Raw genomic sequence first — 23,914 nt, forward strand, 5'->3', positions numbered from 1 at the left:
CTGAAGCAGTCTCACTCCATTCAGGGCCCTCTGTGATCACAGAAAAGAGGTTCGGCTTTGACAGAGTGCCTAAAAATACTGCACTGTGCTCCTTTTCCCCCTGCGCACGCTTCACTAGGAAGTGGCCCAAAAAGATGCTCTGGTCGGACTTTAAAGATGCCAGCGGTCCCTTTTGTTCTACAAATGCAAGAATAAAACCTGACTGCAATGCAACATTTATTTTCCCATTTGGATGCGCGCGGAGTGAGGCTTAGCATTCCCCCCCGCATCCAAATGAGAATTTTACCCCTTGCCTAACCAGACAGTCACAAAAACCTCCTGTAAAAAAGGAGAGTAAGTTCTCTGCTTCTTACGAGATATTACAAAAGGTATTGGTTAAACAAAATCCATATTTTACCATTGCTTTTGCTTCCCACTGTATTTTGCTAAAGGGTTTTATCTGCACTTCTCTTAATTGGCACAGCCCCTGCTGCAAACAGAAACGTGCCGGTGAATTGATCCTTCTGGGTATGCTCCCAGGAATATACTGTGCTGAGAGACATTCACTGTTATTTCATGAATTGCTTAAACAATGAGCATTGTTCAACACATTTTTTTCTCTCTCATCTACATGGAGGGGTAGAGCATAGAAGCAACCAGTAGCTAACAGTGGGCCACACAGGGGGAAAAAAAAACCCCATATGCAAGAACATGCCAACACACACCTGTGAACTACTGTGAATTGGCTCTCAGAAACTAAACACATATTTCACAATTAAGTAAGCAATTATCCATTGTTTAGCCACTGAAATGCATCATGCTGAATCTATTCCCTGGCAGTGATCCCAGTTAGAGAGCAAGCCATCCATTAGGCTGCTGACTTAGGTGGTTCTTCCTTACCAGGGTTAGCAGCAATACTCTGAAATTAAATTCACAGGATAAATGCAAGGTGCTTTAAACACGCCGGGCTCCATCCGTCAGGTATGTCAACCTGCACTGTGGAAAGCTGGAGGAAAGGGTACTTGCCATCTTGCAGAATATTTTAGGGACTCAAAAATAGGTGCATGATTTTCCAAAGCATGTAAGGAATAACCTGGCTGGATTTCAAGAGCCTTCTACAAGGTACTGAGTGCCCTTCCTTTTCGTGATAGATGGTGGGAGGTAGGAATAGCTGACATTTTTCTGCACATGCTCAAGATCGTGTTAATCTGGGCCTCCTGTGCACACACAACACAAATTTAGCCTCCTCAGGTGGCAGCAGATGCTGTAACTATAGGAAAAGTGGGCAGTCAAGGAGACTGAGCAAATTGCAGCATCAAGATGTATCACCGGTTGTTTAATGGCCATGCTTGATGTCAAAAGACCAAAAAGATAAGCTGGTTGGGTTCCCCTCTTGCTCCTCCCTCATGGAAAATTTCAGCTTTTAATTAAAAACTAGGAAACCGCAAAGCCCAGGATTGCTTAACATTGAGCAACCAAAAAGCAAACGTTGTCACCTGAAAACCAAAGCACTGGGAACAAAACCTGGAAAAAGTAGGCAGGCCAAACCTGTTCTGGTTTTATTTTTTGTTGTTTGGGTTGGTTGGTTGGTTTTTGTTTTTTGCTTTTCCGATTAAAAAGCGAGCTTATTTGGGGAAAGCAGATATGTACAACAAATGGTTTGTCAAGAACCCCGTTTTCAATAAAAAAAAGCTGTAAAATTTTGAACCAGGCTTGCCTGCAATGCAGTCCTCTATAGATTTATATTCAGGCTACAGCAAGTTAAAAATGTGTGCACAAAAGAGATGACTTCAGCCTGATGGTATTTTAACCTGTAGCTCCTGGAAAGCACGTATTTAGGCTGCTAAGCCACCCCTTCCGTCTACAACAAAATAGGTTTATCAGGCCGTCTATTAGACCCCAGCCTTGCCAAGAGTCAGGCAGACAGACCCTTGCACTTACATGCAGTTCCTATGAAGTCCATGGGGCACCGTGCGGGCACCACTCAGGTAATTTCTGACATTACGGTCTTTCAGCAGGGATCACAGCACTGCTGATACTGAGGCCTAGAAGACTTCCAATGGGAACTGGAGATCTAACTCCGGGATTGAGTCACTAGTAAATAATTAGCGCCTTAAATCTTTTACATACTTGAACAACTTCTTTCTATTGCAGTCGCAAGGAATAACGAAGACTTCTGAATGGCAGGAGTCATCAGTTGTGTTGTTGCGACTTCCACTATTTTGATTACAAAATATTAATAACGTTTCCAGCACAGCCAAGATACCGGAGTGGAAAATATTTAAATGCCACTCGTCGTTTGCTTATTTATTCGGCTAGTTTTTCTCGGGGTTCTGTTTTCAACAGCAACCACGCTTCGTAATACAAATCTGATGCCAGTTTGTGATTGATTGCACGTAGGGCCAATTGGAACCCTACTAGTTTTAAAATTGATAGTACATAAACCAACCGTGGTGGTGCAGTTTTTCATTATATGAAATGGAAAAGTGATTTAATAATTCTTTCTGTCTCAGATTGCTTTAAAGAATTTTAGACAGTTAAAAATTGCATGGATTTGAAACCATATGTGTGAGAGTGGAAAAAAATAAGGGTTTTGTTTTTCCTATTTTTAATATGAGCCAGATGAAACAAAAAGATTGTTTCCTTGAAAACTATAGGTCAAGTACCTATATAGGCTTTGAGATGGCTCTGTAAGTTATCATGTTATCTTTCTTTCTTGACAGTATACCATTATGTGGTGTATCATTTCAGCATTTACTATCTTTCATGTCCTTTTATCTTCACACTAAGATTTCTTTTTAAATTCCAAGCCATGCATTTGGTTTCATTATATAACATGGGCTTTTACAAAACACTTTTTTTTTTCAATGACTCTTCATATTCTTTGGTTTCATATTTGTCGGCATCGGGCTGAAACAGTAAACCCACTATGTCTATTTTATCTTGTTCAAGATAAAAACAATACGGCAAATGAACTATTTGGGGAATACGCCTTTCAAATTAAAAGAAAGGAAAAAGTATTAAGTGTCACAAGTAAGTTGAACTTTATTGAAATCTTGAGCTGAAGTGATTTAAAAAAAAAATTAAATAAAAAGGTGACTGAAAATGTTACAACTGTCACACAGCACTGTGCTATCTTAAATTATTTATTTAACATCTGGTAAATATTATCCAAGCTATAGTACAGATAAATTGAATAAAAGAATACCAATGCCAGGGGAAAAGAAGAATTGCTTAATACTGTAAGTATATATATATAGAAATGTTCCACAAAGCAGTTCATTTTCTCGGCAAGGGGAGACGGGAAGCCGTGGTATTGGGGTAGAGCGCATCTGCTTCGTTTCACCCTAACTATGAAGCTATCAAAGAAGTTTTAAGGATTTAATTTAATCTCAAACACAAATTCTATGAAAACAGCCTGACAGCGACATGAGATTTTACATAACTTCCCTCTCTTTTTTTTCTCTCCTTATAATGCAGGCTGCCAGTCCATTCATTTATTTTATCCTATATACGTATTGGGGAATCTGACTGAATTTTCTTTGAGAAAAGAAAATAATTAAGCCATCTGTAAAAGCTGGGCATGAACAGAGAGCAGCAGAGGATAGAGTTACTTTGGGGGCTGAGGCCAAAGAGGAAGATGACATGGGGAACAAAATTTTAAAAAGGACAGGGCTTGGGTAGTGGGAGCAATGGGCATGGATACCCTGTCAGCTTGTGCGTTATAAATGGCACAAAGGGCTTATCTTAAATACATGCAGGTTTAGTGACTTTTCTGGGAGCTATTGAGAGCTAATTAAATTACAATGGAGCACTGAGTATTTCTGTGGTAGTTCCATAGTCAGGTTCTGCTAACTTCTGCTTGGGTTACTTGATACTGCTTATGAATCAAGGAAGATTGATTTCGAAATACTTGTTCCAATTCCCTCTGTCTAGAAACTGGATTTATGTTGTAAGGCTTTTCACATTTCTTACAATCTCTATCAGAAGTATGGGATTCCAAGGGCCTGATCCAAAACGCACTGAAGTCAGTGGGGAGACTGCCATCAACTACACCAGACTTTGAGTCAGGCCTTAATATTCATGGTCCGTTACATGATGGTTTTATTTAATTGGAGCCAACACCTAGCCAGAAAGTACTTGCACAATTCTATGTATGACTGCATGATAAGAAAAATGCAGCCGTGGCTCCCATTGGGCACTCCTATTGCTTTGCACGTTCACATAAGGTGTCTTGACGTGTGCTCCAAGGTGGGGGGGGAAGGGGATGCTTTAATTAGAGCATCTCCGAGAGCCCCTCTAATCAAAGCACCTGCAACATCACGTGTCTTCATCAGCCCATGCTGCAAAATGGAAGTGAAGGCACTTTTAGCTAAAGCTTGTTTGATGAGTTTTAAAATGCGCCTGCCACCATTTTGAAGTGTAGGGATGCTGTGAATATATGTGAGGCGGAAGCTGCAATTAGCACACTCCAGCAGACTTGATTAATTGAGTTTGCTCTGCTATGTCGTAATTAGTATGGGTGTGCAAAGTGGGCCCTATTCAATTCAGATTCAGCCTGAATCAGGGACTGTGATTCAATTCAATGACTCGGATCACTGTCCCTAATTCGATTCAGCTGAAGCCGAATCTGAAGATTCGATGCTGATTCAGAGAATCAGCAATTCGGACATAGACACAGCTTTAAAAGGTTTTTTCTACATACCTTGAGATACCAGCACAGCTTGTGAATGCTGCAATGCTGGGACGGATGGAGCGTCCCACAGGAGTGTGTGCAGGGGCCTCCACATGTGCGACCGTGACCCCAGAAGTGGACTGGAAGCATCGGTCCACTTCTGGGTCTGCCGGGGAGTGCGCTGGGGGGACCCCCTGCACCCGCAGCTCGGTGATCAGCCACGGGGAGACCCAGGATGCACCCCCCAGATTCAGGAGGCACCAGTTGCTGAGCTCGGGGAGGAGCGGGGGGGGGGCCCAGCACACTCCCCAGCGGACCTGGAAGTGGACCAGAAGTGCACTGGGGAGCCCCCCCTCCTGCCGCTGTGCGCTCCTGTGGGAAGCTCCATCTGCCCCAGCTTCACAGCACTCACGAGCTGCCTGCTACCTAGAGGTACGTAGTAGAAACACAAAAGCCATGCCTGTGTTCGAATCGCCGAATCTTTCCAAATCTCTTCGACTCGATTCAGAGGGTTCTGATTCAATTCAGAAAGATTTAAAAGGTCCTCTGATTCAGTTCAGGTTTGGCCATTCAGCCACTGAATCAGGCCGAATCTCTGCCAAATTGAATCAGGGACCAAAGTTTTGCACAGACCTACTAATTAGCACATGTCAGAGCAGACATCCGCACGTGTATAGGTGCCCATAGCTCCTGTGCTCGTGGCGTGTTTATATGGCTCCATGGGGACCACTTGTGCTGTCCTGTGGCACTGCATGCTGCAGTGCAGATGCCCATCTGGGCACAGATCCAGTGCAGGCTTCCTGCAAGGGGTCTTAGCTTCATTAGCCCTGCCAAATAGATGCCCTTCTGCTGACCTCGAGGATAGGAGATTGTCCCTTTATTGATGAAAAAAAAAAATCCTTTTTCCGCTAAAGTTAGCACATGTGAAACATGTCACATTAACAACCCTGGAAACCTGAGTCCGGCAGCATAGGTAGGGTGGGGCGAGGGAGGCACCTGCCCAGGGAGCCAGTTTGGAGGGGGATCCAGAATGGCAGCCACCAAGGAGCCCACACCCCAGCAGCCACGACCAGGTCTGTGCTGGCATTGGCACTGGATCCAACCCGTGAAGCAGCATGTGGAAAGCTGGCCTCATCCCCACCCTCTGCAGGCAGTGTGCAGAGACACAACCCTAGCAGATCCCACTGTGGGTTAAGACCCTCCTGTGCTTGCCTCCACTCCCCCTCCTCTTCCCACCTTTCCCCCTTGCTGTTTTCAGGTGCTTGGCACAACACCTTCATCCCTTCTCCCCTGTCTGCACAGGGCACACAGATCACTAACTATCCCTCTGCCTGGGTTTGCAGTTTCTGTCTACAACTGATCACATCAGTGCCAGATACTTCTAAAATATGCCCCACTGGGGGACCAGTTGTACAGAGGTGTCGTACAGGATTTAAAGAGCATGTTTCTACAGTGTAATGTAGCATGCTGGCATGCAGCCCTCCCAGGTAGCTGCACACATTAACTGACCACTCAGCACCCCACGGTATGAGTTAGGGAGGAGATAATACCTGTTTGCTTTGAATAAAACAGCTAGCATTGGGTAAGGAGCAAACAGATGATGTCTACTCTAGTATAACTTACCCCAACATTGTTTGACTCCAGAGTTTTCCAGATATAGCTCTCTACTGGTTTGGGTGAAGTTACCCTAGTGTAGGTCTTCACAACACGTTTCTTTTTTCACCGGTGAAAAAGTCACTTATGCGAATGCCAGCATGTCTGGGTCCTAAGTCCCCGTGTCTGAATTCAGTGTTTGGAATCGCTGCTAAAACTAGACAGCAGAAGTGCCGCTTGTAGCAGAGTCGGGTTTTTTGTGAGCAGAAGGACTTGTCTAGTAGGAACTGGTTTGATCCTTCTGGCCTGGTACTTGGAGGCGAATGTCACCCTAATTACCTGAGCAACACATAATACTCTTTTTTCACTCGCATTAACACCTGCCTCTCCTTATCTGTAGGAGCGCTGCAGGAGAATGAAAGGGAAAATAGGTGCTTTAAGCAGGTGAAAAGAATATTGCCCCATAATAACTGCCTTAAGGTATATTAGGGAGAAAGAAAAATGTTAGCATTTCTCAACCATGAAAAGTAATTCTGCTGTTTTGCCGGCAATGTAAAATGTTTAAACCAGCTCGAATCATCAATCATCATCATCATCATCATGCTGGTTTAAACCAGCTTCATCATAAAGATTAAGTGAAAATGCCACTGAAATGTCTAATTCAACCAGCCAGAGGCCTTAGTTTTATAATTGTTCCAAGTTAAAGGAGTTGCCTGTAAGAAAGAGGATTGAATAATGCCATTTTCCCTCAGACCTGTCATAGCATCTTTCTCACAAGCAGGGTGAGCAGCAAATCTACATCTGTCAACCCAGAAGTATAATTTAAATAAAACAATTCACAACTGACAGGGGATTTCCACAGACTTCATTTGGAAAATATGTAATTCATTAACCTTCATTAACAAGTACAAAGGAATTTGTTACTTGCCTAAGGTACACATGAATCAAGAGGAGGTATTACATGGTCAGGGGAAGAAAAACAAGCAAAATAGAAAAATAAACCTTATAAATTTGGAGCATGCTGACTACAAAGGCCCACTGATCCAGCCAGTTAACTGAATTTGCTATTGTAAATTTGGCACGGATGTCCCTATTCCTGACTACAACAAAGCTACAGAGGAGAAGTCTTTGGAAAGCTCGTAGAGACATCAGTCTTGCATTACCAGGTAAAGTTGGATAAGATCCTCAGAAATACTGTCTGAACTTGGATGAATGGGGAATCGTCACAGTGGACGAAAAACCGGGTGGCTTGGGAATGACAGCGATAAACTAACACTCGAGACCCTATTACTCTCTTTGTATGTAAACTCATATGACATTGCTCCGCGCCACCCTAACCTTTCGGTGCCTTGGTGCTCTCGCTGCAGACAGGGAGACCAGTGTTTCCTACCTCACCAAAGCGCTGTGCAAATAAATCCTTGAAAGGTGCTCGGACAATATAGCGCCGTGGGTCATTGCAACAGCGGTCAGAATCCTGAAGGGAAAAAAGCATATTGGGAGGCAGGAGTTGATCAAATTCTAAAATGAGCAAAAATCATTAAATAAACAGTAAGGCACGGTGAGGAGAGAGCAACAAAAATGGTTTTGCTGTTCTGGTGCTCAGAGTGGAATTGGGAAATTTAGGCACAGGAACGGCCCCCCTATAAAAGTGGCGGGATCACTGTATTTTCTCACATGCACCCCCCTCCCCCGCCCCCGCACAACTAAAGCACACACCTTGTTTGGGGAAGGCAGAAAGAAAGGGAAAACTGGATTTTTCCAGAGGTCTGACTTCATTCTGGCCGCATAGAGCAGAGACAGACTCTGGCTCAGCAGCAGCACTTGGCCTCCCCTTCTTGCTCAGCCAAGAACTAGAGGTTTAATTCTGCCACACCGATTGCTGTATTGTCAGCAGCTTTGGGGTAACTTATGGGGGAAAGAGCATGCGTGCTATTCATCCAAATCCTTGGTAATTTACTTGTAATGATTGGTATCTCAAGTTAGATGCAGCTCTTCAGCAGATGTTGATCTACAGAACCAAGCTATGAGCAAGGAGCTGGGTTGGAGATTGTGCTCGGTCTGTCTTACCTCTCCCACCCCTCCTCAATGTGTCCCCAGTGTACCCCACAGCCCTAGAGGGGTACTTACAAAGGGTTCTTCAAGAGGCAGCATCATGGATGTCTTCGGAGGTTGTTTCACAGGTGGCATCCTATCCAGCTTGGGTGATGGAGCTTCAGGTCCTCGATTACCCAGCTTGGGTAATCAGGTCCTCAGTGTTGTTGGCGGGGGGTTTGGCTAGTCTTTAATACAGATCCAGTATTCTTCTTCAGATTGTTACCATGCCACTTGATGGTGTTTTATCAGTGTTTCACCATCCTAATGGTACATTTGCCTAAAGTCAGAATTGCAAATTTAAAGAGAGGTGGATTTTTCCCCCCACCCATATGTAACGTGGCTGGGGGAAAAATCCACCTCTCTTTAAACCTGCAATTCTGACTTTAGGCAAATGTAGCATTAGGTTTATGAAACACTGATAAAACACCATAAATGATATGTACTTTATTTAAATGCACCACCGACCCAAAAAAATGGCAGATGGAGCCTCCCACTGTCAAAGGTGGGCACGTGTCAGTCTTGGTTTCAGACACCCCCCCCCATAGCAACACAAAACTTCTGGGGAAGAACATAAAATAACATTTTTTATTTTTTTACGGTTACAATTTTAATGTTATGAAGTAAGCAACCCTAGTCAGTCTAATATTCACAGGTAGAGAATGACTAAGTAATTCAAGGACTGTACTAAAGTGTGGGAAGAAGTAAAAGCGGGCAGTGTTTGTATGATACTAAAATGACTTCCATGTCCTGGACCAGATTCTGCAACCCTTGCATTGGACTGAAAAAGGCCTGATGAATTCAGTGAGGCTAAAAGCAAGGACTCTACTTAGTGTGGCCAGGTCGGGCTCTGGTTCCACTTAGACTGTGTGAACCACCTACTGATTAGTGCAAACAGTTGTCTGCAAACTACTGTTGCCTCTTTAGCCCAAATGATTAGATAATCTTTGGGCCTACCAGGCCTGTATCTGTTAAGTGGAACAGTTGATGACACAGGTCAGGTATATTCTGTAGTGAAATCCAGTTTATTTCTAAATCATGTATACTAAGTCCTGTCTCCCTGGGCACAGTAGGAATAAATAAAAGCAGGTGTTTTCCTGGCTCAGGAATCTGTTAAGTCTGCCTTTGCAGTGAAGGCCATGCCCCAGCAGCACTGTCCCCCTTCATCTTTTCAGAGCTTTCACTTTTCACGATTTGTTCATGACTCTGGGGTGGCTTTGTGCCACTCATTCACAGCTGCACCTAACAGCAACCAATCGTTCCTCTATTGCCCCTGCATTTGCAATCAGGGAAAGCCATAGCCTATGTGGTTTAACTCTGCTTATCTTCTCCACGGGTGCATCTACTCGTGCCCCTGACTGTGCAGTTGGAACTGAGCAGTCATCTAGTACTGACCAAATGCTAAAGCAAGTACTAAAAGACTGCACAGTACCCACTGGTACTGCACAGTTGTGGCTGTGCATGGGTCGTTTTCGACCCTACTGTGCAATAGCAGTGAGTCACTGTGCAGTAGCTGAGGCATCAAGATTAGTGCCCACCAACAGTACGTCACTGTAGCTCATTGATATGGCGATGTAGCATCTCATGTAGATGTGCCCCATGTGGCCTAATGCTGTGGGTAGTATCCTTCCATTGTTTCAGCTCTTCCTGCAGAAAAGGGAATTTTGTAAAACTCTCCTTTCACTTATCCTGACAGAAGGGTGTTTAGCACACCCGTTAGCTTTAGCTGAGCCTAAATATCATACAGATCAAAGATATGTTTGATAGCAACTAGTAATAACTCTCAGCATAACACTCTTCACGTTCTAGCCTTTTGATTTTCTTTGTCATGAAGAAATTAGAACAAAACCTTATATCCATCTAATCAGGGCCCTTCCCTTCAGTTTTGAGTTTGGCACAATTAACATTTTCAGCAAGGCCTGAAAGTAGCTTTGTTCCATCATATTATTTCGACAGGTTTACTGAGTAACCGCTCTCAGTGCCTTTCATAACATCCTTATGTAAAATAAGCTTCTGCTGTTCTCCATATTTTGCCTGCCTTTGTAAATCTCTTTGGTATGTTCTGTCTGGTTTGAGACATGACTAGGAAAGTTGGCACATCTGTTGAAAAATTGGAAAGGTTTCAGCGTACCTATATGGAGAAGGATTTTTGATAGAGGACATCTCTTTAATCTAGCAGAAAAAGGCATAATGAGATCCAGTGGTCGGGAGCTAAGGCTAGACAAATTCAGACTGGAAATGAGACAGTGACGATAACCCTAGAAAGAACGTACCTAAGGAGGTGGTAGTTTTGCATCTTTAAGTTAGGATGGATAACCTAAAAATGTGCCGCTGTTAAAAAACATGTTTTGAACTTTATGGAGAATCATTGGTTGAAGTTATGTGATTTGCATTAGGCAGGAAGTTAGACTAGATTATCATAACGGTGCCTTCTGGGCTTAAAGACCTACAGGTCTTCGTGGTTTCAAAGATCTGATTCTGCCACACTGCACATTGGGATCTTCATAGTCCATGAATATGTATTCACGCTGTGCCCTGTAGGGATACCCAGGGTACCCTGTGCACTGCCTTAACACAGCTCTCCACATGGGCTAATTAGCATTGCATTCGTGCACCCCTTCAGAAGTAGCTTGGGTATTTTTGAGTCACACTGCATTGTGCATGTAGACATGCCCTAAGTGAGAGCGGTTATTAGAAGTCAGGCAGAAGTCAGGGTGGACTGGCACCTTGCCGGCTAAGTAATTCAGAGAGGCATAAGCTTTTGTAAGCAATGGCTTGGTTCACCCCATGCTAAGATCACAAAAGCTTATACCTCTCTGAATCAGTTAGATGCTACCCTGCCCTGCCTTATACCCTAAAGGCACATCTACACTTGCCCTATGGCAACGTAGCCGTGCGCTATCTTGCTGTACGGCTTGCTACCATGATATAGCAATCACACGGGTCTACACGTGATCGCCAGCTACATTGCTGTAGCAGCGCGGTCCCCTAGTATAGCACACTGTTACAGTGAGGTAGTGGCAAAATCCACCCATGCACTGCACACACAGCACAGTAACTGCCCGGAACTGCACCGTGCTTTAGTACTGCCAAAAGGAAGTACGAAAGCACAATGCCATAGCAATGTTGCCATATGGCAATATGTAGACGTGCCCTGAGTGAGGTTTCATAGATTTCATAGACATTAGGGGCTGGAAGGGACCTCATGAGATCACCGGGTCCAGCCCCCACCATAGACAGGAAGCCAACTGGGATCAAGATGACCCCAGCAAGAAATATATTCACCTGTTTTTTGAAAGAGTCTGGAGTAGCTGCTCCTCTGGGTGGAGTTTGTTCCAGACCCTGGACACATGAACTTTTTTCTGATGTCTAGTCTAAATCGGCCTTCCTGGAGTTTATGGCCATTAGACCTTGTTGTCCCTTGGTTATCAAATCCAATTGAATTTCGATGGAATCGGAGTCGGCAGGACCCTGCAGTACTGTACTCCTAAGTGGGGAAAGGAGGCATAACATATTTTCTTGCGTACAACATACTCCCGAACAAGATCTGCATTTTGCTTTTTGAAAGGAGAATGAAGGGGAAAGACCTTTGCTTGAAAATACTGGTACGTATGGTTTTCCCAGAAGCACGCAGGCAGCTGTACTTGGAGGGGGAGTAAAAACACTGTGGCTGCTCTGTTGAGCTGTAGCTGCAGGACTAAAGCCACAGGTGCTGCTGGCTGGGTCAAACCGCCTCGCCCCTCTTCCCGTCTAGAGCTGAGCTGGGTGGGCAGCTAGCAGTACCTTCCAGGTTAGCTGAGGGCCTGATCCTAGCCAGCAGCACCTACAAAGTCAATGGAGAGCCCACCAGGCTGATTCAGGAGAAGTGCCTGCCCAGTACCCAGGCCTCAACTGTGCTTTAGAAAGGTGCTGGGATGAAGGCTTCTGCAGAGTCAGTAGCGTTTTCTGCAGCATGAGCCTCTGCCAGGGTCAAGAGAAAGTGTCCACAGCCAGCACCTAGGGAGCCCCCCGTGGACTTTCACTTGCCCTCCCAGCAGAGGCTCATAGAGCAAAAGCTGCTATTGCTGGATTGCCTCGCATAAACAGCACCCCCCAGTTTTCAGCGACTGTTTTTTGGGGAAGTGGTGTGTGTTATATGTAAGGAAATCTGGTACTTGGGGCTGGGGACTGGAATTGGTCAACGGGTACTTCTTTTTGTCGTTGGAACTGATTTTTGTGCCCTGAGTTGGCTCAGGAGGCAGGAAGAAAATCAGGTTTTTAGTCTTGCAAAGGGTAAAAGCTTTTCTTCGTGTCTGCAATAAAGCCCGAAACGAAAACAGAATTGTGCAGGGTGGAAAGTAAGGCAAATAAGGAAAAGACTAAAGTAGGAGTATTGCTGCAACTCAAGCCGACCTTCAGTGCCTATGTCTGTTTGAGAAGCCCTAGTGCTTCTGAGACGGCAAATTTTCTCTTGCCCTTTCAGCTAGCATAAATTCAGCATGGATTTCTTACCTCAGGGGAATAGAAAGGATTGGATTTTTCAGCACGGCAGCTAAATTATCCAAGGGACAGGCAGGACTTACTCCTCACCTGTTTGCTGGCATTTATTTTACATGTGGTTTTCTGCACTGGTACTCTGCCATAATCCACTGGAAAGATTCCTGAAAGGATAATGAGCTCTGACTTGGGCTTCTGGAGCAGGCTCAGTCTCTCTGCCGCAATCCTGCACTGCAGAAAACAGTCCAAAGAAAGAAAGGAGTTGAGTTAGACAAAGGACCAGTTAAAGATAGCTGTGAAAACAGGCACATTAGAAAAGGTCAATAGTTAAGTGAAGTCAAGTGAACCAAGGTACAGCTTTGCAAAACGGTCTCCTGGTCCAGTTGTAGCTGATGTGTGGGTTCATTGAGTTGAAAACAAGGCTGTAATTGGCTTTCATTCTGCACATTTTTTTTAAGTTTGTTTTTGTTCGGGTCGAGTGAATAATAAGGGGAATTGGAGAATACGCGACAGATGGGATCGAGCACAGAGCCGAGCTCTGGAAAATGCGTCCTCATGCTTATATGAAGTAGTTGAATATTAAGAAAAAAACGCTGGGTAATAAAAGCCTCTACTAGAAATATACAACTGTCACCAGTTCAATACTTGATAAGGATTGAAGGGATAGGGATAGGGATCAAGGGATAAAGCAAGCTCGTCTGCTTAATGTGAAGTTGTAGGAGTCAGGAGACGCTGGCTCTCTTCGTGGTTCTGTTACATATTTCTTGTGGGACTTTGGGCCACACAATATGGCCAGTGTCCTCGAGCATTTTGGGGCCTAAAAGTTAGTGCCTGAATTTATAGCTAGGCAGCCTGAATGTCAGAGGTAATGAGCATCCACAGTTCTCATTAAAGTCAGTGAGTGGTAGGAGTAAGTGCTCAATACCCCAGGAAACTAACTATGGATTTAATAATGTAGGGACCTGACTTTAATGTTAACACGAATTCACCCAAGATGGAAAGTTTTGACCTAAACTTCTTGGTGCCTCCGCTTTCCAAAAGGTATTTACTATCCAAAAGGTTTTGACTGGATTCAATTTGCATTTTTTAAAGAAATAAAAAGGAACTCTAAAAGAAGTTTTGCGTGGAATCACCAATTTCTGATGGCCGCCATTCTCACTGAGCCAGATTTTATTTCACTATTAGAGGGATGCTCTCACATCCTCACATACCCTCCCTTAAAAGCCAGTGGGGTCATGACAGCTAAGGTCTCGGCAGAGGTTTGCATACATTCTCCAGTTGCTGCTTGATCCTAGCCCTGTGTGTAGACCATAGGGAAATTATGCCTCCAGATCAATTAGCTAGAACAAGCTTGTACGTTCCATTTTAAAAAACTAAAACACCAAACCTCCCAGCTTTCCAAAAGTACAGTATGAAATAAAGCAGTCACAGTTGCCAGGAAACACTGTATAGACATCTGTATATTATCTAGCCTGTTCGGTACTGTGGTCTAGTGCATAGAATAAGTAATAAGAGCTATGTTAGCATTAGAGTGAGGTTGTAGCCCCAATGGTCCAGAAAATATACAAGAGGAAAGGATTTTTGTGGGTGATGTTTTTTTATTGAACCAACTGCATGGTAGGGATAGACTTAGACAAGCCTTACAATGCATTCTTCTTATAGGAGCTATGATTTCCTTAAGCCTGTTCACAGCTCTGTGTGTTTGCAAAGTTCATGAAAATTGTTTGTCTTCCTATACTTAGCATAAACATACTTTAGAAGAATGTCATCATGTGGCTGAAATCATATGGTATATTATTATATGATACCACACGGTATATTATTATATCATATGGTCTATTATTTGTTGAATATTAGTAGAGTCTATTTTTATACAGTATATTAAGGAAGGCACACTCCCCAAGCCTGAAGAGGTTTAAAATCTGAACAACATAGCTAGACTGGTCAGGGAAATATATCTCAATCTGAAAATGGTGAGATTCTCTCTGTCATAAATAATTTCTTCCTTTAACCAAAAGACGTTTCGGACTGTTTTAAAAAGAGAGAGGAGGGGAAAATCCTTTTTCTATGTCCAATCACAAGAGAGAAAGTACAAAATGGAAGATGAAGGACTGTAAGGTGTTGGGGGCCTGGGTGGAACTATATACATTTGAAATATTTAAAAATATTCTAATGTTAATTATTAATTGGCCTATCTTGTTCTTGTCTACTTGATTCTTGCTTGTTTCCTCAGACTTTTCTCTGCCCTGAGCCTGGTGTCCTTGGGCATCCCACGCATCCCTTAGAAACAGCTTCTCTACAAAGAGCAAAGGACATTCATAAGTAGGTCTCCAGATGTTAAAAAGGAATTTGAGCTAATGTTCTGAACTTCCCACGTGGCACTTTATTAGTCAAACCTGGAGAGAGGAAATATTTGCCTTGTGGAGGTGACAGTTATGCTTTGGAAAGGTCTGAAACAGGCATGGTCTTTAGAGCACTTGTAACAAATACACGTGGGACACGCACACGGGTGTGACTGTTTGTCTCCTTCAAAACTGCGGTCAGCATTTCTGTGTCTTTGAATTTGTAAGAGCAAGGTTATGATGACCTTATCCAAATACCTGTGTCCTGAGGCTGTCCCAGGATTTTTAGCAGTAGCTTGCTGGATTTGGAGGGTGTAGCAAGTTAGCATAGGAAATCAAGTTGCAGGGATTCTGACTTGGGTAAAGGTAAAGTGGAATAAAAAGACTTCATCTCACTTTTCCCCAGCTCTAAATGCAAATTGTATCGTCTTTTTTTTTTCTGGGGTATTTCAGATCATTTTTCAACTGGTTCAAACTAGGTATGCTGGAAATCTCATCCTGTTGAAAGGGCAAAAAAGCAAGAACAAATTAAAGTGAAGGCTTGAAGGTGTAGGATCATTTAGGTTCCTCCTTTCTCTTCCTCTACAGCAGGGGTGGCAAAATATGGCCTGGGGACCAGATCTGGCCTGCCAGGCCATTCTATGCGGCTCACAGGGCCCCTAAAAAATTTAGAAAATGAATATTTATTTGCTCCTAGCTGCCTGTCAAAGATGACAGAAGCCAGGGGCAGTAGGGGCCAGAGGAAGCGGGTGGCAAGACCCAGCAACCAGGCCTGCCCAGCCCTGCCTTCCCAACCAGAAACCCCTGCCTAGCAGAGGCTTCTGGCCTGGGACCATGGGGCTGTTTCTGCTTCCCTGCACCAAAGAGGGAAATGTGGCCCTCAACAGCTTGCCAAAACTCAGTAAGCAGCCCTCCGCCCAAAATAATTGCCCACCCCTGCTCTACAGAGTGTTATTGCTTTAATCATCCAGCCCTTAACTGTCTTTCTCTTAGAAGGAGAAAATGGCTTTGTGTAGTATCCTGGAGCCGTCTTATACTGTTCATTTTCCACAACTGTTTGGCAGCAGTGGTTGAAACCCTTCCCTTGCCCCTAAGAATACGGGATTCATAACCCACTTGACAGCAGATGAGAGACAGAAGGCGCATCTACAGATGCACATGACTGCTCAGTTGTTACCGCGCAGTTGTCATTTAGCAAGTACTAAATGACTACACGGTGCGTGCAGTCCCGGTGCCACCTGGGTCATTTCTGACCCTACTGCAGAATAGCTATCAGCTTATTGCTGCTTATTGCTACTGCGCAACAGCAGTGGCATCATGGTTCGCGCCTGCTGATGTTACATTACTGTAACAACGTAGCATTTTGTGTAGGTGCATCCACAATGATCTTTCCTGGCACGTTAAAAGGGTGCCAAGAGCACATGCCAACAGACAGTCCACTGCTTGGCCTGGGCAGAGAATCAGTGCCAACTTCAGTGCATCCAACAGCCTTTCAAGTGCGGGCACCACACTTCAAGAGGGACACAGAGGATCTGGACAGGGTTCAGTGGAGAGCCACTTGCATGATTAGTGGTCTCTGTGAAAGACCCTACAAGGAGAGGTTGAGAGATCTGGATCTCTTCAGCCTGTACAAAAGACAGCTGAGGGGTGACCTTGTAGCCGCCTATAAATTTATCAGGGGAGGACAGCAGGGAATTGGGGATGTGCTGTTTACCAGAGCGCCCTAGGGAATACCTAGGAATAATGGGTGCAAACTAGTAGACAGCAGGTTTAGGTTAGACATGAAGAAGAAAATTTTTACAATAAGGGTGGCCAGAGTCTGGAAAGGGCTTCCAAGAGAGGTGGTGCTGTCACCTAACTTGGATGTCTTCAAGAGGAGGCTTGATAGACACCTGGCTGGGGTTGTCTGACCTCGTTCCTCTTTCCTGCCAGGGGCAAGGGGTTGGACATGATGATCCATTGGGTCCCTTCCAACTCTATAATCTGTATATCTACGAAGATCTCTCTCTCACTGCTCCCAGTCTTCCATTTGTTTGCTCCTTGCGCTGCCCCCCAAAACTAGCTGTCTTGGGGGAACAGACACTCCTTTCTCCCCTTGTGGTTCTTTGGTCTGCTGCCATGGGAAACAGGAGCCTGGAGTCTCCTCGGACTCAGCTGCATCTTGCTACTTAGGTACTCCATGCCACCTGCTGATGGCCTATGAAGTAGCTGAGCAGAGGGAATGGCTTCTTCCCAGAAAAGAAAAGTCTCCTAAAGCAGTGTAAAACACATCTACAGAGGAACTGTGTTCTTAAGCTTTTGTAGGATTTGGCCCATAACATCCATGCTATATCAGCTGAGTTGCTGGTAGCTTCTACTGCCATCCTACTTAAGGGATCTACAAGCAATCCTGCATTTCCAGTAAGCCTGCTTCTTTTAACCTATTTGGACTGTTTCTAATACAAACTGCACAAGCCCCTGTGTGAAACGCATGTGTTTTATCCGACAGTCTTGGGAGCTACATAAATTACACATGTGAAATATGTCAAACACATGTGGACACGTCCCGAATCCTCCTGTAAGGAATAACTCCAGCGGGATTTAACTTGTTCATGTATTTCAGACCAGGGAAAATATGTGTAATGTTCAATTTACAGAAAATATGCGATTCTATTTGTCACTGTACTGGCCACGTTGTAAAGTTGGGTGCCAATGTTTCCTTCCCCTCTGTGAATTTTACTGATACCTATATATTACAGGTTGGGACTGGAAACACTTACTGAAACACTTTTAGTGAAGTTAAGACATTGAGGTGAGCTCTTCCTGTAGATATTGCAAATCTGCAGTAAACTAATTTGTTGCTAATAAGTATTGCCCAACACTGTACCCACATATATGAGCATTATTTATCAAAGGATGGTATAAGAGAAATGCCTTTAATCTTTCTTATAATGTTTTGGACTGGATGCGTTTCCTGGAGAAGGAGGGAAAGAAATTAGCAGAAGAGGGCCTGAACTGGCAAAGTAAATCCAAACTATAGTTCTCAATTCTGGAAAAGTTAAGATCTAGAAAACTAGGATGCTTAGTGCAAACCCTCCAAACTGAAGAATTCAGATTTACATCTGAATCCAGACAGACAAGTGTTTTCAATCTGGGTCTGGGGTTAGTATGGCTAATGAACAGCAAGACTATTTTCAGCATACCACCCTTTTAGATAATGCCAGCCCACTGACCTGCCTCCACAAGTATTTTGAATTAATTTAAAGTGGTCTTTATTAATTAATAAATTAATTAATTTGTTGTCATAGACATCATTATGCACTCTGAGCTCTCTGTCATGGCGACTTTGTATTTGTTCTTCCTGGGCCTGGACAGATGAAATATTTATATCAGTACAGGAAAAAAGTAGCAGACAGACAACATAAAGGCCTAAATCATGGTAACTTTGCCCAATCCAATGGAGAAATACTTCTGAAAGAATCAGGGGTAAAACTGAATTGATGTAAATAACATCAGTGTATGTTGTGTATGTGCATGTCCATCCCAGGGTAGTTTGCTAACAGCAAATGGATTCAGTACCGTGGCAAGGAAGTTTGGCGCCCGCAGAGGCAGCCTGCCCTCACCCCACACACAGATCTGAGGGACACATGGCGCCCGTAAAGGCAGCCTGCCCTCACCCCACACACAGATCTGAGGGACACATGGCACCCGTAAAGGCAGCCTGCCCTCACCCCACACACAGATCTGAGGGGCACATGCCCCCCCATGCTTGTCCAGGTGTGTATGCAGCGACAAGCACTGCCCTTCCCCTGTCCCTGTGCCCCCCCCCACCAAATGAGCCACTCACAGCTCTGCCCCACACCCCAGCCCAGCTGGGTAGCTCCTGTTGGCGCCCCTTCACTTCAGCGCCCAGGGCAGTCACCCCACTCACCCCTCACTTGCTATGGCACTGGATAAATTATCTACTCCCTTGCTGTCCGGTGGCAAGGCACAGGAATAGCTGTCTACTAGTCTAATGTGGGAATTACCCCAGGACAGCAGTATAGCTCTTTGGTTCTGATCTAATTCATATTGGCAGCATAAATTACACAATGGTATATGTTTGCTAGTCTGAATCTTCTGTGTTTCTTTAATCTAAAATAAAGGTCATCCAGGCAGAAAATACACAATTGTTTGTCATATTGTGCCCAAGTGGTGGAAGGCTTCTCCTATCACCTTACAGTAGTTAGTTTTTTCAGAAGACACCAGTCGCCTATACGTGATAGTAATAGAGTTTCTGTTTCAGTCGAAGTGGCAGAAGTCTGAGTTGGGATGCGGAAGGTCCCAGGTAAATTCTGCAGCTAACAAACCTCGAGGGAAGTGGTTGTTGTATTCGTCTTTCTCTGTAGAACATCATAATTTAAAAAAAAAAATAGCAATCCTTCCTTTTTACAAGTTGGCAGAAATGTACGTACCAATTTCTTCCCTCTGAAAAACAATCATCAAAATCCTAGTAACTGACCAGATGATTTGTGGGACCCTAGTGTAAGCATGTACTGGAATGAAAGAATTTAAAGCTTAATTATAAGTATTGAAGAAAATATCTGTCAAAACTGTTGCAAAGCTTAATTATAAGTGTGTGTTGAGTGTTACGGGGGGCAAATCAAGGTCAACACAGCATTGTGTGTGACAGCGCCCCCCACCCCACCCCCAATAAAATTGGATACTGAAGGGGAGTAGGCAAGCCAGTCTGGGGGCAGATCCTAATGGGGCTGAGGTCAATGGAAGCTGAGGGCTATTTGTAAGCCACATCAGAAGATTGGATTGATGCAGGATTTGAACCTGGTGGAGAAGCTTTTTGGAGCAGTGATTGGGGGTGGAGGGATGTCTGGTGGCTGCTTTCAAAGCTGCAAGACTTTCTCCATTTCTATTTACTCACAACTTGCTGTTCATAATGTCCTAACAGATATGAGTATTTTCCAGGTGAGACTTGAAGGTGTCTGCGGGAGAGAGAGACTCAGAGGCATGTTTTCTTTTTTGGTCTCAAGTGAAGAAACATCAAATATATATATTCCTATCCTTCCAACTTGCCTTCTCTCCCTTCAGCTAAAAGCGAGACTACAGAGTAGAGCACACAGGTGGATTGTTGCTGCTGCTTCTCCCAGCAATGTTCAGCTGAGCTTTCTTCTAGCCTCACCCCTAGCTGTTGAGCTGCTGTCCTCACCTGAGGACCGTAATGGCCTTGTAGAGGGGATGTGGAGAAAGAAAGAACTTGCAAAATGAACCTTTCTCCTGGAGCTATTCAACTGCTAATTTGGTCAGCTCCCAACCACAGCTGGCTCTGAGTATAGAGAGGAAAGTTCATTTGCAAGTTGAGATGATATCTTTTATTAGACCAACAAGATTTTTGCAAAAAAAAACCCTTCTTTAATTGCAAGCTTTCTGGCACAAAAACACAGTTGCAAGTTGATGATCTTTTCTTTCTAACAAAGCTAACCTACTTCTTAGGATTTTTTAGGATTGCCTTAATTCATTCTTTTTGCTCCATAAGTTGGTGTGGATTCACAGGCAGATATCTTACTGTACAAAACCATGACGTTCTGCACATGGCAGAATGTCATATATGGATCCGAATCAAATCTTTTCCAAGGGTTGCATGTGTTAAACCTGAAACCTGTGTTTGATGGAATGAGCGCTGCAGTTGCCTGTTGCACAATTTTTATCTGCAGATCTAACCAGAGCCTATCCCTTAACTCCCTCATCGGGTCTGACTCAACAGAGACCAGACCAAACATGACCCATTAAAATTTTGACGACATCACCATAATTCTGCCTTTATCAGATCTGGCACTTCCACTGTATAAATTCCCCAGTTCTCGACCAAGAGAGTTTGGGAACAACCTCCTAACTGTATAAACCCCTCTACCACTGATGTTCTCCTTAGATGACATAGTTTCATAGTTTCTAGGGTAGGAAGGGACCTGAGCAGATCATCTAGTCCGACCCCCTGCCATGGCAGGAAAGAGTACTGGGGTCAAATGACCCCAGCAAGATGTTCATCTAACCTCCTCTTAAACACCCCCAGGGTAGGAGCCTGCACCACTTTGCTTGGAAGCTGGTTCCAGACCCTAGCCGCCCTGACCGTGAAGTAGCGCCTCCTGATATCTAGCCTAAACCTACCCTCTGCCAGCTTGTGACTGTTATTCCTGGTCACTCCTGGCGGTGCTCGGGGGAGCAGGGACTCCCCCAATGCCTGCTGGTCCCCCCTGACTAGTTTATAAAAGGCTACAAGGTCCCCCCTCAGCCTTCTCTTTTGGAGGCAGAATAGGTTCAGGTCCCATAGCCTCTCCTCATAGGGCCTGCCCTGCTGCCCCCTGATCATACGAGTGGCCTCCTCTGGACCCTCTCCATGTTGTCCACATCCCTCCTGAAGTGCAGCACCCAGAACTGGACGCAGTACTCCAGCTGCGGCCTGACCAGTGCCGCATAGAGGGGGAGGATCACCTCCTTGGACCTGCTCGAGATGCATCTGTGGATGCAGGACAAGGTGCGGTTGGCCTTCCTGACTGCCTCCCCACACTGCCGGCCCATGTTCATCTTGGAGTCGATGATGACCCCCAGATCCCTTTCCGCCTCCGTGCTAACAAGAGGGGAGTTCCCTAACCTGTAGGTATGGTGCCGGTTTTTCCTCCCGAGGTGCATCACCTTGCACTTGTCTGTGCTGAAACCCATCCTATTCTCGTCCGCCCACCCTTGTAACCTGTCGAGGTCTGATTGTAGCCTGTTGCATCCTTCCAGTGTGCCCACGTCCCCCCACATCTTAGTGTCATCAGCAAATTTGAACAGGATGCTTTTTACCCCCTCGTCCAAGTCGCTGATGAAGATGTCGAACAGTGCGGGCCCGAGGACCAAGCCCTGGGGGACCCCACTGCCCACGTCCTTCCAGGTTGAGAAGGACCCATCCACTACCACCCTCTGGGTGCGGCCCTCCAGCCAGTTGGCGACCCATTTGACTGTGTGGGTGTCAACACCACAGTCCCCCAGTTTCTTAATGAGAACGGGGTGAGAGACAGTGTCGAAGGCCTTCCGGAAATCCAGGAAGACTATATCCACTGCTACCCCTGCATCTAATGATCTGGTGATCTGAATGTAAAAGGCCACCAGCTTGGTCTGACAGGACCTGCCACTGATGAACCCGTGTTGGTTGCCCCTAAGCATGCAGTCCCCTGCTGGCCCCTCCTGGATGTGTGCCAGCATAATTTTCTCAAGCAGCTTGCCTAGGATCGAGGTAAGACTAACCAGCCTATAGTTTCCCAGGTCCTCCTTCCTGCCTTTTTTGAAGATGGGGACTACATTGGCCCTCTTCCTGTCCTCCGGTACCTCACCCGAGCACCACAAGTGCTCATAAAGCCGTGCCAGGGGACTTGCAATGACCTCGGCCAGTTCCTTTAGAACTCTAGGGTGGAGATCGTCTGGACCGGCTGACTTGAATACGTCCAACCCCTCCAGAAGCTCCCTAACTAAATCCTCGCTAACCGGTGGCCCAGGTGTGCCTCCCCCGGGGCCCGAGGGGGCCCAGCAGGGAGGTGGCTGTTCTGGTCCCTACTTAGGAAGATGGAGGCAAAGAAATTGTTAAACATCTAAGAGCGGTATAATCACTGGTCTCCTTCCCAGAGACGTATTAGAATTCACCTGCGTGGCTAAAACCTGCGGAGCCCCGTGGTCCTGTTGTTCTCATCACAAACCACTTTGCTGGTCAAGGGGCACGTAGTGAAACTTCACAGGCTGACATGATGAAGATTAATTTCAAGGCTCAAAAGAGAGAGCTGTTGGTGCAGAAGGTCAGTCAATGCAAGTTGGTGCTCTCCAGCATTGGAACCAGGAAGGGAAATTTGAAAACACAATACATGGACTTAGAAGACAAATCCTATTCTCTATACTGGGGTCAGCAACATTTTCCTGTTCTGGGCTGGAGCTTGGGAGCCTGCTCCCTGCCACTAGCTTCAAATTTCACCCTCCCCACAAGAGAGATCGAGCTGCCTGCATTTCTTTTGCTGCAGACACCCAACCCCTCGGTAGCAAGAATAAATGCAGACAGATTCAGCAGGGAGGGTTGCTGAGTGCGGTGCTGTGAAGGGGACAGGTGGCTCCATGCAGCTGCATGCCACCTGATCCTGGGTTGGGCCTTCCCAGGCTCTTTGTGGGCAGGATCTTGCCCAGCGTCTGAAGCCTTACAGCCCCTGCTCTATGTCATTAGGAAATGGAGTATAAAAAAGGAAAAACTTGGCTAAAAAAACACAAATTAAAACTATCTGCATCTGCCACAATAACGATATTCAAGAATGTCTAGCAAATTTTGAAGAACCGTACAGTAAACTTTATTTGTGGAACAGGAGACAAGCCTCTCTGCAGGTCCTTTGTCTGGTTCTAGTTAACCAACTATAGCTTTATCGATAACTAGGTATTGCTTTCATTGATACGCTCCCTAGCAGCCATCAGAATGATATCCAAAAAATAAACCTTTATCTAATGTGTTTAGACTTGTATCCAGATTTCAGTTTAGGTCTTTAGATTCTGCCTTCCTCCCTGTTTTATCATCTCCTTCCTAAATATTTCTGTATGTTGATACATTAACGATGAGATAATATTTAACCTAAGCACTACCAAACACTCCATCTTGAGTTCTGGCATCAAGCATCCTGCCAGCACTTTTAAGGGTATCAGATGTCTCAGGGTCCCAATTGTCAGTTTATATTTTGGTGTTTATTTGCAGAGACTTGACAAATGGGCATTTCAATTA

Source organism: Crocodylus siamensis, chromosome 4, assembly GCF_052110815.1.
Source record: "Crocodylus siamensis isolate JL-2025a chromosome 4, ASM5211081v1, whole genome shotgun sequence".
NCBI lineage: Eukaryota > Metazoa > Chordata > Crocodylia > Crocodylidae > Crocodylus > Crocodylus siamensis.